This window comes from Mandrillus leucophaeus, unplaced genomic scaffold (assembly GCF_000951045.1).
Source record: "Mandrillus leucophaeus isolate KB7577 unplaced genomic scaffold, Mleu.le_1.0 Scaffold729, whole genome shotgun sequence".
Taxonomy (NCBI): domain Eukaryota; kingdom Metazoa; phylum Chordata; class Mammalia; order Primates; family Cercopithecidae; genus Mandrillus; species Mandrillus leucophaeus.
Genome location: NW_012107908.1, coordinates 536,658 through 549,605, shown reverse-complemented (window position 1 = coordinate 549,605; position 12,948 = coordinate 536,658).

Sequence of the window (12,948 nt, the reverse complement as noted above, 5' to 3'; positions counted from 1 at the left end):
CCTTCTGACTTGAGGTGCCTCCAGATCAGATAAACTGGCCTAAAATAGGGCTCTTTTCATTTAAATTGGTTGTGAAGAACGATCTAACATGCTGGAAGGACAGACTGAACGGCTGCATTGCATCCGTATCAACAGAGGAAGAAGCATTTTTATCTCAAGCTTGTTTTTCTCTGAATTTCAGTGAAATCTGAGGTATGTGTTTTCACTTAGCTTCTATTTTCTGAGTGCATGTTCTCTGCCTGGCCTGAGATAGGTCATGAGGATGTCTTCAACAATTGAAGCCAGACTCTGAAGGCAGGCTGGTGAGGCTTTGGCTCATTGGGTACCAGGAGGAGGAACACAGAGGGGCAGCAGCCCAGGTCTGGGCTATAAGTACAAGGGGGTGTCCCTGGACAAGTACTCAGCAGAGATGGGTGGTGGCAGACTGCAGAGGTCAGTGGTCATTGCCAGGAGTTTTCCTTGGAGTAGGCCTCAGGGCAGACTGCCAGCCTGGAGTTTGCTGTCTTTCCTCTAAGTTGGACCCGTGTATGGTAAGCCCTGCTTGGATGGCTTTGGGGTCTCTAAATTGCTGCCTGTGAACCACCCTGCTGAACGTGTCGGATACTTCTGCTGCTGTCAACCACTTTACCAGCTCCTTGGCTAATGAATGACAGCTGGGTCTCTGCTTAGGCATGGGTGGGTGCAGGGATGGCTGCGGGATCCTTTTCAGGGAAAGGTATTCCTCATCCACCCCAAGTCATCATCTTTCTTGGCACTTGGCAATGTTTCTGTGCACCCTGCTGTAATCCTGGAGGGGAACAGGAAAAAGGAACCTTTGAAACCCAGGTTGTCGTGTTCTAGATCATGACTGTGTCAGGGAGAATGAGCGCCTGGCATTCGTAGAACACAGTCCTCTCTGAAGCCCTTTCCCACTTGTCATCTCATGGCTTGCTGCACTGGTAGCCCTTGGAGAAGCGCGGTGCATAGATTGTCGTTCCCACCCTGCAGACAGGGAGAGCGGAGCCCAGGGAGCTCTCCAAACCACCCTGCTCGTCTGTGGGAAAACATTGTGACTCCTAACTAGTTTTTAACCACCAGAAGAAAGAACATTTCTTAGACTGTTCTTAGACTTAACAGCAGCCCTTTCCGAGGAATTAGTTTTGAATTTCACCACAACTGGAATTAGAAATTTTCTCCTTTTACAGATGAGGAAACAGATGCTTAGATAAGGTGATCTGCCCCAAATTACAGTGCGGTGAGTGGCGGCGCTCACCCAGTCTGAGGCTGTGCTCTGAGCAGGTGGTTTGCGTCGCTAGTGCAGACCAACGTCTGTTCTGTCTCCCAAGCCCCCTTGGCAGCAGTGGCTTCTCTGTGATGTGTTCTGCTCACCTTTCCTCTAGGCTTCTGGGCTATCCCCTGTGCGCCTTGAAACCAAGCAGAAACCAACCCATGTCTCCCTGATCCTTCCTCAGCCCCCTAAAATCCAGCCTTCCTGGCTCATTATGTTTCTGGTTCCTTTGTCAGTGTGCTACTGGACAAGGTGGCCAAACGGTCAGCTCTGGGCCCGGCAGCCTGGGTTTTTTTTTTTTTTTTTTGCCAGCTACACAGTTGGGGTCAGTTTCTACAGATCATCATTTCATGCTGTAACTGAACCCTATAATAAAGTGCAAATTCGTTAATTGCCACTTGGAGAGCTCCTCAGGGCTGGGAAGGCGGACAGCGGATGTACTGTTGGAAGTATGTTATGTTCAGCCTCATCTACATTTTGGTTTTTGGCCACATCCTCCGTTCCTGGCTCGGCCTTCAAACATGTACTCTAACCCATGGGATCACGGTCACAATAACACATTTTCCAGAGCAATCTGGTGTTGGGATCCCCTTGGATTCTTCTGTCATGGGACTTCTCGGCAGTCTCGGCTTTCTAAAACCCCTCGTTCCTGCAGAGGCTATGTTAAAGGAATATGGTAGGCATCATCTGGGAGGTCAAAGACCTATGGAAATTGGCACCTGGGGAACTCAGGAAAGCTGAAAGCACCTTGAAATGAGATGGAAGGACCAGGTTAAGGCTGGTGAAGAGGAGACTGGAGAGAACGTGGGCACTCCCGCCAGGTATTTTTTAAGGGATTATGTTTATTTATTGTATGTGGTTCCAAAGGGTAAAAGACAATTATGGGAAGCCAGTGGGGCAATTTGAGCTAAAATACACCTCCCGCGATGACAGACGCGGCCTTGAGAGAGCAGCTGAGGTGCGACATGAGCTCCCTGTAATTGGCATGTTCCAGCAAGAAGCCGATCGTGTGGATGGCAAAGAGGAAATTCTGTGGAATGTCAGTTTGGACGAACTCTGATGTGATTGGTGATGCTGCCAAGACCGTGTCTCCCTTCTTGGGCACGTAGATTTATTGAGAGAAAACATTCACTGTCACCTACTGCTTCTTACCAGGCTTTGTGTTGGGGCAGAAGGAGCAGTTGGAGAAAATGTCAGAATTTGCAGCTTGGACAACTGAGTAGAAGGTGAAATCATTGACCCAGATGGAGAGTACAGGGAGGGGAAGAAAGAGGCTCAGGGGATTTGAACAGAATGAGAGTCATCCTCTTCTGTGCAGGCAGAAAGGCCTCAGTGGGTCTCCCCCTCCCTGCTAGGGCTCCTCCTTGTCGGCTCTGGGCTGGGGGCTGGCAGACCCATTCCCAGGTCTCCTGCCGAGGGCAGCAGAGGAGCCAGACCTCAGGAGAGAAGTGCTTACTGAGTAATTTACCAAGATCTATAGGCTTCCCACTGAGACAGACAGGGGATCCCCAGGAGGGGAGGCAGAGGCGGGCCTGGCATGCACAGAGAGAGTGTGCCCACTTGGAGAGCGTGAAGGGCCTTGCCGTCGGACCTGAGATGGTTAAGAGTGAAGTGGCAGGTGGGACACACAGTTTGCAGTCACTTTTTGAATGGCCCTGGGTGGTGTGTCCTTCAGTGATGACCATCCTCCACGATGGTAAGTTCCAGAGGGTCGATTGGGACAGTTGGATAGCCAAGGACCAGAGTCAGGAGGGAGGACTGATGAGCACGAGGCTGTTGTCATCGGCCAGGTGAGGCATGAGGGAGGCTGATGGAGTGCAGCAGCAGAGGGATGGAGAAGCGGGAATGACATCTCCTCACAGGCCAGGCTCCTCTGCCGGACTGGGTAGGGATGGGAAGATGATGGCCCGCAACCCTGGGCCAAGGAACAACAGCACCCATCCAGGGGAGGGGACCTGCTGGAGTACTTCTGGACCACTGCTCAGTGGGCGAGATCAGGGAACAATGGTGTCTCTGACCAGGACGGGGGAAGGCAGGGGAGTGGAGGAAGATACTGACAGGGTACAGAGGAGGTCGAATGGAGCAAGGGCCATCTCCACTGGGCTAGGAAATGGGGCTTTGGTGGGCCACACTCCATCATGCTGGAGCGCTCCGGCTTCTCCACTGGTGGTGGGTGGCGAGGGGCTTGTGATCTATCAGCATCTTCACCCTTTCCGAGTTTCTGCTGGGCTGGGCTTTCCAGCCAGGAGTCACAGGTACCGGGTGGTCGTTCATACTGAGGCCTTTTGCTTGGCAAAAAGTTAATCCGGTTTTGTTCATTTTTAACCTAAGCAAGGGCTGGAGGTTGTTGGATTCAGCGTCTGTGGAACAGTCTGTAGCCCATGGGAAGGTGTGGATATTCTTTCCCAAGTTCTTGAAGGACGGAAAGGACCATGAACTTGTGACCAGAGGATTGGTTTTTGGTGTCAGTTTTCTGTCTGTCCCAGTGCTGCCACTTTTGCTTCGAAATGGACAGAGAGAGCTGAAGGCCAGTGTGAGTTTCTGCACCTGTTTCCTACAGCTCTGCTGGGGACTGCAGCTCAGGTGGCAGCTGTGGACATGGATCCAGTCAGCCTTTGGGTGGCCAGAGCTCCAGGGCCAGGTGTCTCTTAGCTGCAAGCAGCCTTCACTGTTAATCAGCAGGCTACACAAATCTCACGTCTAAAGAGGTGAAATGTGAAAATATATGGGAAGCACCGCCTTAGACCTGTGTCCACAAATCTTTTCTGTAAAGGGCCAGATAGCATTTCAGGCTTTATGGACCATGTGGTCTCTGCCACAGCTGCTCAGCCCTGCCACTGTAGCACAAAAGCAGCCAGAGACACTACGTAAATAGATAGCATGGCTGTGTTCTGATAAAGCTTCATTTACAAATACACAGGGCCGTAGTTTGCCAACCCCTGCAAAGTAGGGAGTATTTTGCCAAAGTTGGCTGTATTTCGCCAACCCCTTAGACTATAGAGATGACTTACCCTTTGGCTTAATCTTGACTGGAAACTTCCTTCCCATCTGCTGCCTGGACCCATCCACCTCCCCACAAAGGCTTCCTGAGCATCTCCTCTGTGTGAGCACTGGCTCAATGCACAGGACGGTGTAATTCCTGCCCATATGGAACTTAGGTTTTGAGTAACATCGTACAGAACAGGGCTCAGAGAAGTCCAGGGCGGTAGGGTCTCAAAGAGAAGGGCTGAGGGGGAATCAGGAAAGCTCTGAAGGCAGGCAGCTCTGGAGTCGGGCTTAGATGAGGAGGAGGCTGCAGTTCTCCAGGAAGGGAAACAGGACCAGATGACGGATGAGATTGTGTTGAACAATGAGAACTTCTGCATAGTCACACAGGCTCATGGGGTCCGCTCATAAAGGACCAGGAGGGCCAGGCTCAGGAGCGTGGACTGGATTCTCTGGGCAGTAGGGAGCCATTGGACAGCTGTGCTCAGGAGGGTAATGTGATCACAAATGCTTATTAGAAATGTCACTGGCTATGGAGGACCATGTCTGTGGTTCTAAGTTATACCTTTCAGTTTAGTCTGGACTTTTTGGTCAAGGTACTTTTGGTGTTAGAGTGGGGAAGAGAGGCCCAGAGAGTTGGACAGATGGTCTGACCACTGGCTTATAGTCAGTGAGCGCCCCACCTTTATTTTGACATGACAGAGCTTGACAGAATCTTCCTTCTTCAGCCTTTTTCTTTTCCTGCTATCCTAAAGATCATGTACAAGGGCAGGATAAATGAAACATTCTGTCTCCAATCTAAGGTCGGCTTGGGGCCTCAGAATATGAAGGTAAAGAGGCGGAGACGGACTGCCCCTTGCTTCAGAATCAAGTCACATGGCGGCAGCGCTCTGTGGAGCAGATTGCTTCCTTTGTACATGCCCTGGGCCTGTGGCCAGCAGGCCTCAGAGAAGAAGAGATGCTGACCTCTCGTCTCCAGAGGCTGCCAGCTACTAAGGGAGGTTGAACCGACTACCCTTGGGGGTGGACTGCTCTGGGCCGGGCCTGATGCCAGGCGTAGGGGACTGAGGTGAATCAGACATGGTGGTCGCATTGAGGAATGCCCAGTGTAGTTGGGGTGAGGAACAAACCCACGGGTGTTTGTGGCGCTTTCTGCTGAGCATGGTCTTTCCTCTCAGAGGGGTTTCTAGGCATGTTGAAGGGAGCTCCCATTCAGCACATCGGAGAGGTGCCAGGGACGTGAGCTGCTGCCAGCTTGATATGAACAGAAGTTGGGAGTAGCTGCTGTTGCTGTGCATAGCCAGGAGCACAGTGTCCGCTGTGAAGGGGCAGGTAAGGCTGGAGAAGGATGGCCTAATACAAGCGCCTCCACAGATGCTGATTCAGTGAAGCCCCATCAGCCCTGTGGGGGAGGTGAGGATCACATGCAGCTCGGAGAAGGCAAGGCACTTGCCCCCCTGCCTGAGCTGGGAGGTGGTGGCCAGCTCCACACAGCGCTGTTCCATGATGCTGGCGAGGCGGGACCAGCCATGGGCTGGCAGCGCTGCACCGTGACCCCCTTCCACAGGGCCCAGCCTTGTTTCTGGCCCTCCAGGACAGAGTCAGGAGGTGAAGCCTGTGGTGCTGTCCCAGCGCAGTCGGGCCAGGCCTGGGGAAAGGCAGGAGGGAGATGTGCTGTGCTCTGAGCAGCCTGGCAGGCCCTGGAGAGGCAGGAAGCCACTGTATACTTCAGGAACTGGGTGCTGCTTACTCTCAGTGAAGTTGTGTTTTGCTCATCTGTGAGAATCGGGTGAGGGCTACAGAAGAGAGTTGTCCCTGGGTGGCTGCTGTCTTTAGACTTGTCGGGCTCCCTCTGGTACAGAAGTGCCTCTAGGATTTCGCTGCCTGGTCTCCTCTCTTATGGACATGGAGTGGCTCTCAAGTTCTTATGGTAGGTGTGGAACTTCTCAGCTCTGAGGAGGAGCACTTGCTACATTTTCTAGAGAAGTTTCTGGGTTGGTGGAAGGGAAACTGACAAACTGGAGCCTGGCACAGATGGACACTGGGTAAAGAGAATGCAGCCCGTCCCTGGTTGCAGCGCCAGGCGTGGCCTTTCATGTGGCAGCAAGTCACTTACTGTGTCTCCAGCTTCATAGGCAGGTTCTTGTCTGTCAGGCAGTGGAGATACAGACAAGAGCCTTGTCAGGCCAGCCCTGCCCCTGCCTCTGCCTGCGGGCACAGGCGCTTTGCCACCTGCCCTGTTTTCCTGCTTAGGGAAACATGCTGGTCAGAACATTTCTTGACTCTAACCAAAATATTTCTGCTGCTTTTGCAAGTCAGATTCTTTTCATTGTTCACGGAAATGGATCAAGAACAGGAGTTTTAGCAAGAGAGGTGGTGAGAAGTTCCTTCTCCACCTGTAATTTGCAAATTGTGTTTTAGGTTTCCAGCCTCTTTCCTCTGTTCTGGGTATCTTGTGCTCTCCACCCTTGAGGGATTTTGGTGTGGTGGGTCAGTGCAAGACACTCGATCCAGACACACACATTTCCAAGGCACTTTCATGTCACTTACCAAGCCTCCTTGTGTGCAGGTATCAATTCACTGGCTCCCTTAGGCTGCAGTCCTGACCCCCAAGGTAGTGATGGCAGCCGGTGCATGAGGCATGATTTGGAAGTAACCAGGCAAGCCCTGGTTGCAAAAAATACCTCTTCTGTCCCAACAGTAGGCCAGAGGTGCTGCCATTAGACGCATCCCTCTACCTACCCCCGATCACTTTTCATGCTCAGGCCAGCCTTGCACAATCAGGTTCCGTTCACTCTGCACCCCCATTTCTTAGATGGGGTACTGAGCACTGCTTTTCCTTTAGCTCACTTAATATGGCAGCTTCTCAGGGATGGAACCTACCATGGCTGTGGGAGATGCTTCGCTACTACTTACTACCTTTCCTAGGGAAGGCAGCTCATTTTTAGAAATGCTGCTGGGGAGCCAAATTGTAGGCATCCAACCAGAGGGCTTCGCTCTCTGTCTCCCAGGAATCAAGGGTAGCTCTGGCTCTCTGAGGCGCTGTCTCCAGCCTCCAGGTGGACGTCCTTCCCAGCATACCAGGGCTTATGGAGGCAAAATGAAAGCTGGTCCACGTGGGAACCCCCTGCTGTTCTCCTTTCCTTGGGCAGACATCATACACTTTTTAGCGCCTAGCAGTGTTCATCCTGTTTTCCCCAAAGCATCCTTGGACTCAGGCCTTTCATCCTGGACCCATCTGTCTGGCCTGTTGTGCTGAACCTTTGGTCTAAGTGGTTGGTTGGTCCAGCTACTTCTTCAAAAGGAGGTTTCCTAAGGTAATCATCAGTTAGGGCAATTGTACTTCCGGGAACAGTGAGGCTGATGGGCCTGTTCCCAAGGGTGCTTTGGCAGGGGGTGCCAGGGAAGGGGCCGGCCTAGGGCCAGGTTCACATACCATTAGCCCTACAGCCCCATGCCTTTGTGTCCTGGTTTCCCCGCCGTGTAGTGGTCCTGCAGGAGTGGAGCCTGTAGGACTTGCTTCTCACCCACTCCAAGCAGAACTGTCGGGGAAGGAGGTGGGAGGTGCAGCCAGTCTAGACCTGAAGCTCTCACACTAAGGAGTAAGGTAGGCCTGCTCAGCCTTAGCCCTTCATCAGCCCCAAGGGTGGGGGAGGCAGGAGGCGGCTGAGCGTAGTCGTGGATAGAAATCTTTCCCTACTGCACGGTCACACACATGGCATTGGACTCCTGGCTGTAGCTCACTTGGGTCTACTGAAGACCAAGTTAGTTTTTAGAAATCTATTTGAAGTTATCTATCATGTATCTATTTACTGTGTTTTTCTGAATACGCAAGTGTAAATAGTATAATTTGCAGTGCAAAGTCCTTGGCAATAAGTTTGTGTATTATGTTTAAAAACACTGGAAACCACGACCACCATGGACTGCCCTTCCCCTCTGAGGCAATTATTACATGTAGGACTCTGAACTTTAAACCTTCAGCGTGACTGAAGCAGCAGCCTGCACATGTGGACGGTCATCAGTGCCTCGCCCAGAGATGCCTGGCCTTCATCCAAAGGGACCCTGCTGCCACAAGTCCTCCAGGCAGCACCCACACTGTGGCTCCTTCGCGCTGAGTATGTTGGACTCTGCCATAGACTGACCCTCTTGTCTGGCTGCTGCAGTTTGTCTGTAATGCCCTGACATGTTGCATTTTCCCCATTTGGATAAATAAAAACAAATGCTTCTGTCACACACAGTAATGGACTGTTCTGTGCAGGACCCACTCTGGTAAAATGAAGGATACAGCTTTGGTGAAAGGTTCAAGTGCAGGCTCCCTTTTCCTGGCCCTTAAGGCTCTAGTTCAGTACATGTTACAGGTTCTTCCATTCATGCAAAGGGATGGAGGGGCCGAGGACGTTTGAAGGGGGTGGGTGGCTCCTGATAATGGACAGTGATTTGGGTGGGGCCAGGGCCTAATTTGTGATCCTATTAATGATCCTTAAAACCCTGCCTCTCTGTGGTGTGAAGTTTCCTCAACATGAACCTGGCAGCCTGGCACAGTGAGTGGTAAGTGATGTCATGTTGAGTGCTGACCTCTTAAATCGTCACACCTGTTCCCGGGGTCAGTAATACCCGGACAGACAATACAGATCGGGAACCGAGGCTCAGGGTTAAAGGACCCTGCCCAATGGTGTCGAGCTTCTAGAGGGCGGCAGCAATTGGAACCCAAAGCTGAGGTTCTTCCTCCTGCTGCCTGGTCCCCTGCAGGGCTTCTGCAGTTGAGCTGCCCTAGTAATTGAGAGCTCAAGACCACAATGTAGTCCCAGCCCACTTGGAGGGACGAGGACGAAGAAGATCTGGCAGCCCAGGGAAGTGGCCTGGTGGGGAACCGGGCCAGGGGCTGCTGCTGCTGCTGCCTCCAGGTAAGTGGAGAGTTGTGTGGGCAATGGCGCTGCCTGTTTTTGCCTCACTTTGTAACTCAGGGCCCTGCCTTCTCCCTATACATCATCAGGCTGGATCTACAACGAAGCAAGAATTGACTGAAAGAAGAGCCGGCCGGGCCAGCCCTCTGCTATTACTATCTTCATTCTCAGGTTTGCCTTTCTGAGATTGAGGGACAGCCAGGCTTTCTTGTTCACAATTGCCACAGGGCTCAGCAGCACAGGAGACAGGTTGTTGAGGTGGATCTGGGAGAGAGGAAGGGAGGGAGCATTGTCTTTCTTGCTCTTGGGCCCTGAAAGAGGTGAAGGTGATGGTGTGTGGTAGGAAAGACTCAACTTCCCGATGGTGTGGTCACAGGCAGACCTTTCACCTTCACTTTCAAATTTGGGAATAACATCACTGAACTCAGGGGTGTTCTGACGACTGGAGGGAGAAGAATACAGGAAAAGAGCCAAGGGCGTCACAGGAGAGCCCAGCAGCCCTGATGAGCCAGGTATTGGACCCACTGCACAGATAGAACTCGGGAAGGTTAAGTGAAATGTGCATTCCAGGGTATGGCCTGGCCTTGAACCCTTTTGAGTTTCTGTGTGTGTGGCTTGCAGTATAGTGCTGACAGTTTATACCTACCTGCAGCCCACAGGGTCATCTTTAAGCAGCCACCCTGTGGTTACTGACAGAAGTACGAGTCAGCATCCCAGCCATCTCTCTGAGCCCATCTCTCTTCACCTATCAAATGGGGAGGGCAGAGAACTCAGCACTCATGTCTGTTGTTCTGGGAGTGCGTCAGTGCCCCTTCTGGGCGGCTCCAGTCCTCATGTCTGCCTGCTCCAGCTCTCCTGTTCTTTCATCACCCCCCAAATGAATCTTAGAAGAGGATTAAAATCCCAATGTCAGAATCAGGCACATCTCTAAGCAGTGAAGTGAGTCTCCAAGGCCCAAGGGGCCCATGCCCCTGCTGCGCCCCCTCCACACAGGCTCTGCTTGTCACAACTGTTGGGGCAGCTCACACATGGGAGCTGCGTTCTGGGTTTATTCCGGTAGCCCGTGGCTCTTTTCTTCACCCTTTCACTACTCAACCCCTGCCCCTGGGACTTGGAATTCAGAAGAGGTGCAGACACTTTGGGGCTGATAGCTCTTGGCATTCGGTCTGAGCCACTGCCTCCCCATTGAGAATTATCAAGGCCCTGGAAATCAGCTTGGTTTGCAGCAGGGCCTGCCAAAGAAGGTCCACTCAGTCTACGGTGCATGCTTGCTGACCTCGTGAGCAGGAGACAACAGGTGCCCAAGGTTGGAACCACAGTCTGAGTGGCCCAGCACAACTGCACTTCCTGCCATAGTCCCCTCTGACCATTGGCCTTGCTTGCCCACTTCCCTCATAGGCAGGTTTCTTAAAATCTATACTTGCTTGTCTCTGCCTCCTGCCCTCCCACCTCAACTGTAGTGGCCACTGCCCTAACAACCTTCCAGCTCCCAAATCCAATGAAGCTTTTCTAGTTCTGCCCTCATCCCCACCCCAAAGTACTCTTGTTCTTCTCTGGCCGTCCGTGCTCCATTCGCCATGTCTTCCCTCCTGCTCCTTGGATGGCAGCTCCTAGCCCTTGCTTAAGCTGTACATTACCTAGGCAGTCTCTCCAGGCTCCTAGCTTTGGCTTGCTCAAGCAATGGTTCTCAATCATTTGGCCCCCTCAGGGAATATTCGGCAATACCTGAAGACATTTTTGGTTGTGCCAGTTGGAGTGGGGTATATGCACTAGCATCCAGTGGACAGAGGCCAGGGATGCTGCTGGGATTACACAGGACAGACCCCCTACAGCACAAAAGTATCAATCAACCAAATCATCAACAATGAGTTCTAGAAACCCTGTGCTAGAGATGCCTAACCAACAACTGAGCCGCTGCAGACTGCCAGTATCTCCAACTTGCAAGTCCCAGACTATTTCAAATCTCTACACTGACAGCTAAATGTATCTTCCTGGTGTGTCGTCACTCTCACCAAATTTTACTGACTCCGTTCTCCATTCCTTATTCTATCATGTATCACCTCTGCTCACACCCTTAATTTCTTCTCCCAATTTTCCTTCCTAAAGGATCAGCAGGGAACTGCTCAAAGTGCAAGTTAGCTTAACCCATTTATGCCTAGTGTTCCATTATTGGAACGCTAAGCTTGTGGGAGCTATTTATATCCTACTGCTCAAGGTCATCGCCAAGGTCTGATTTTTCACACAAAAAAATTTGTAACCTCTGGCATAAATGGGTTAAAACTCTCCAGTGACGACTCATCAGCTCCAAACTCCCTGGCATGGCCGCAACCTAATTACCCAGTTTCATCTCTCAATCACCCCATCTCAAGCAGACTTAACTACTACTGTTCTTCCCACCTAAATGCTGCTGTCCTCTTGCTGCTCCTCTACCTAGCTAGCAGGTCCCTTAGTTGTCAGTCACACTGTCACTACCACTTTGTCCCTCCTGCATTTACACATACCTTCCCACAGAATCCCATACACCTGTACACGACTTACCACACAGTGTCACTATTATTCTTCTCAATCTCAGCCTCAACATAACCAGGGGACCTCCCCAAAAGCAGGACCCTCATCTGAGTTGTTTTAGGCCTGTGTGCCAAGACTGAATAGTCTACGGACTCCTTTTCTTGGGCCAATACGCAGCTGCAGGGATGAGGATTTCTGCCGAGTCCCTACACTACTGAACATCGAAGCCATGTGACAGGAAAAGCATGGCGCAGGCTGATGCAGAATGTGGATCCCAGAAACATGTCCTCCAGCCTGCAGCCTGTGAGCATCAAAGGGACCTAGCTGTGCTCTGGAGCCACAGTCCTGGCTTCTGCAAGAGTACCTGCCAGGGGCTGAGTCCTAAGCTAGAAACTTCCCTAATTTCCTTGCAGTGGAGAAAGACAGCACAGGGCCCACCTGCTCTCTCATCTATATCTCTATCCCTATCTATCTATCAATCATCTATCCATCTTATCTATTATCTCTCATCTATCTAATCTCCTTCCTCCTTCCCTCTTCTTCCCCTCCCCCCCCTTCCTTCCTCCCTCCCTCCCTTCCTTCCTTGCAGGCATGAAGCTATGGTCTGTTCAGCCTGCATCCACTTAAAGGCTAGGCATAAGTGGGGTCCTGGAGGGCAGGTCAAGTGGGGAGGGGGAACCATAAGATTAGGGAAGCATCATTCTTCTTCCTGCTATGGAGAAGGGGGTTGAGGTGGTAAAGAGGGGCAGCAGAAGGCCTGGGAGCCTCATCTGTATGGTGCAGGGATGTGGAGGACAAGCAGTGGGAAGAAAGAGGCTCTGAAGATATAACTCCATGTCACTGCTTTCCCTAAAGCTTTTAGCAGACCACACCTGTCCCCCAGGTGCTCAGTCTGCCTTTCTACTCTTCAGCTATTTCCCCTGCACGTGCACATTCTGGCCCTGGAATTCCCTCTTCCATCTCTGCTTGGTGAGATGCTTTTGCCTTTGAAGGTCTAATTTGACCCTTACCTCCCGTAAGGCTTCCTTAAGCCTCAAAAACACCAAGTATCCCTTATCCCTGCTACTGCAGCACATTATTTCTCAGAGGGGCAATGTTCATCATAAACACAGAGGCATCAGTCATCTTGCCCCATGTGGCCCGCCACACCCTACCACTCCATACATCTGAACAGGTGGGTGAGGGGCTGCCTCGCACTCACACATGCCTCTCTGACAGCACACACAGTGGTCTTCTCTGACTCTGCTTCTGTGTGCAGGGGATGGGGGGAAGAAGGGGACGTGG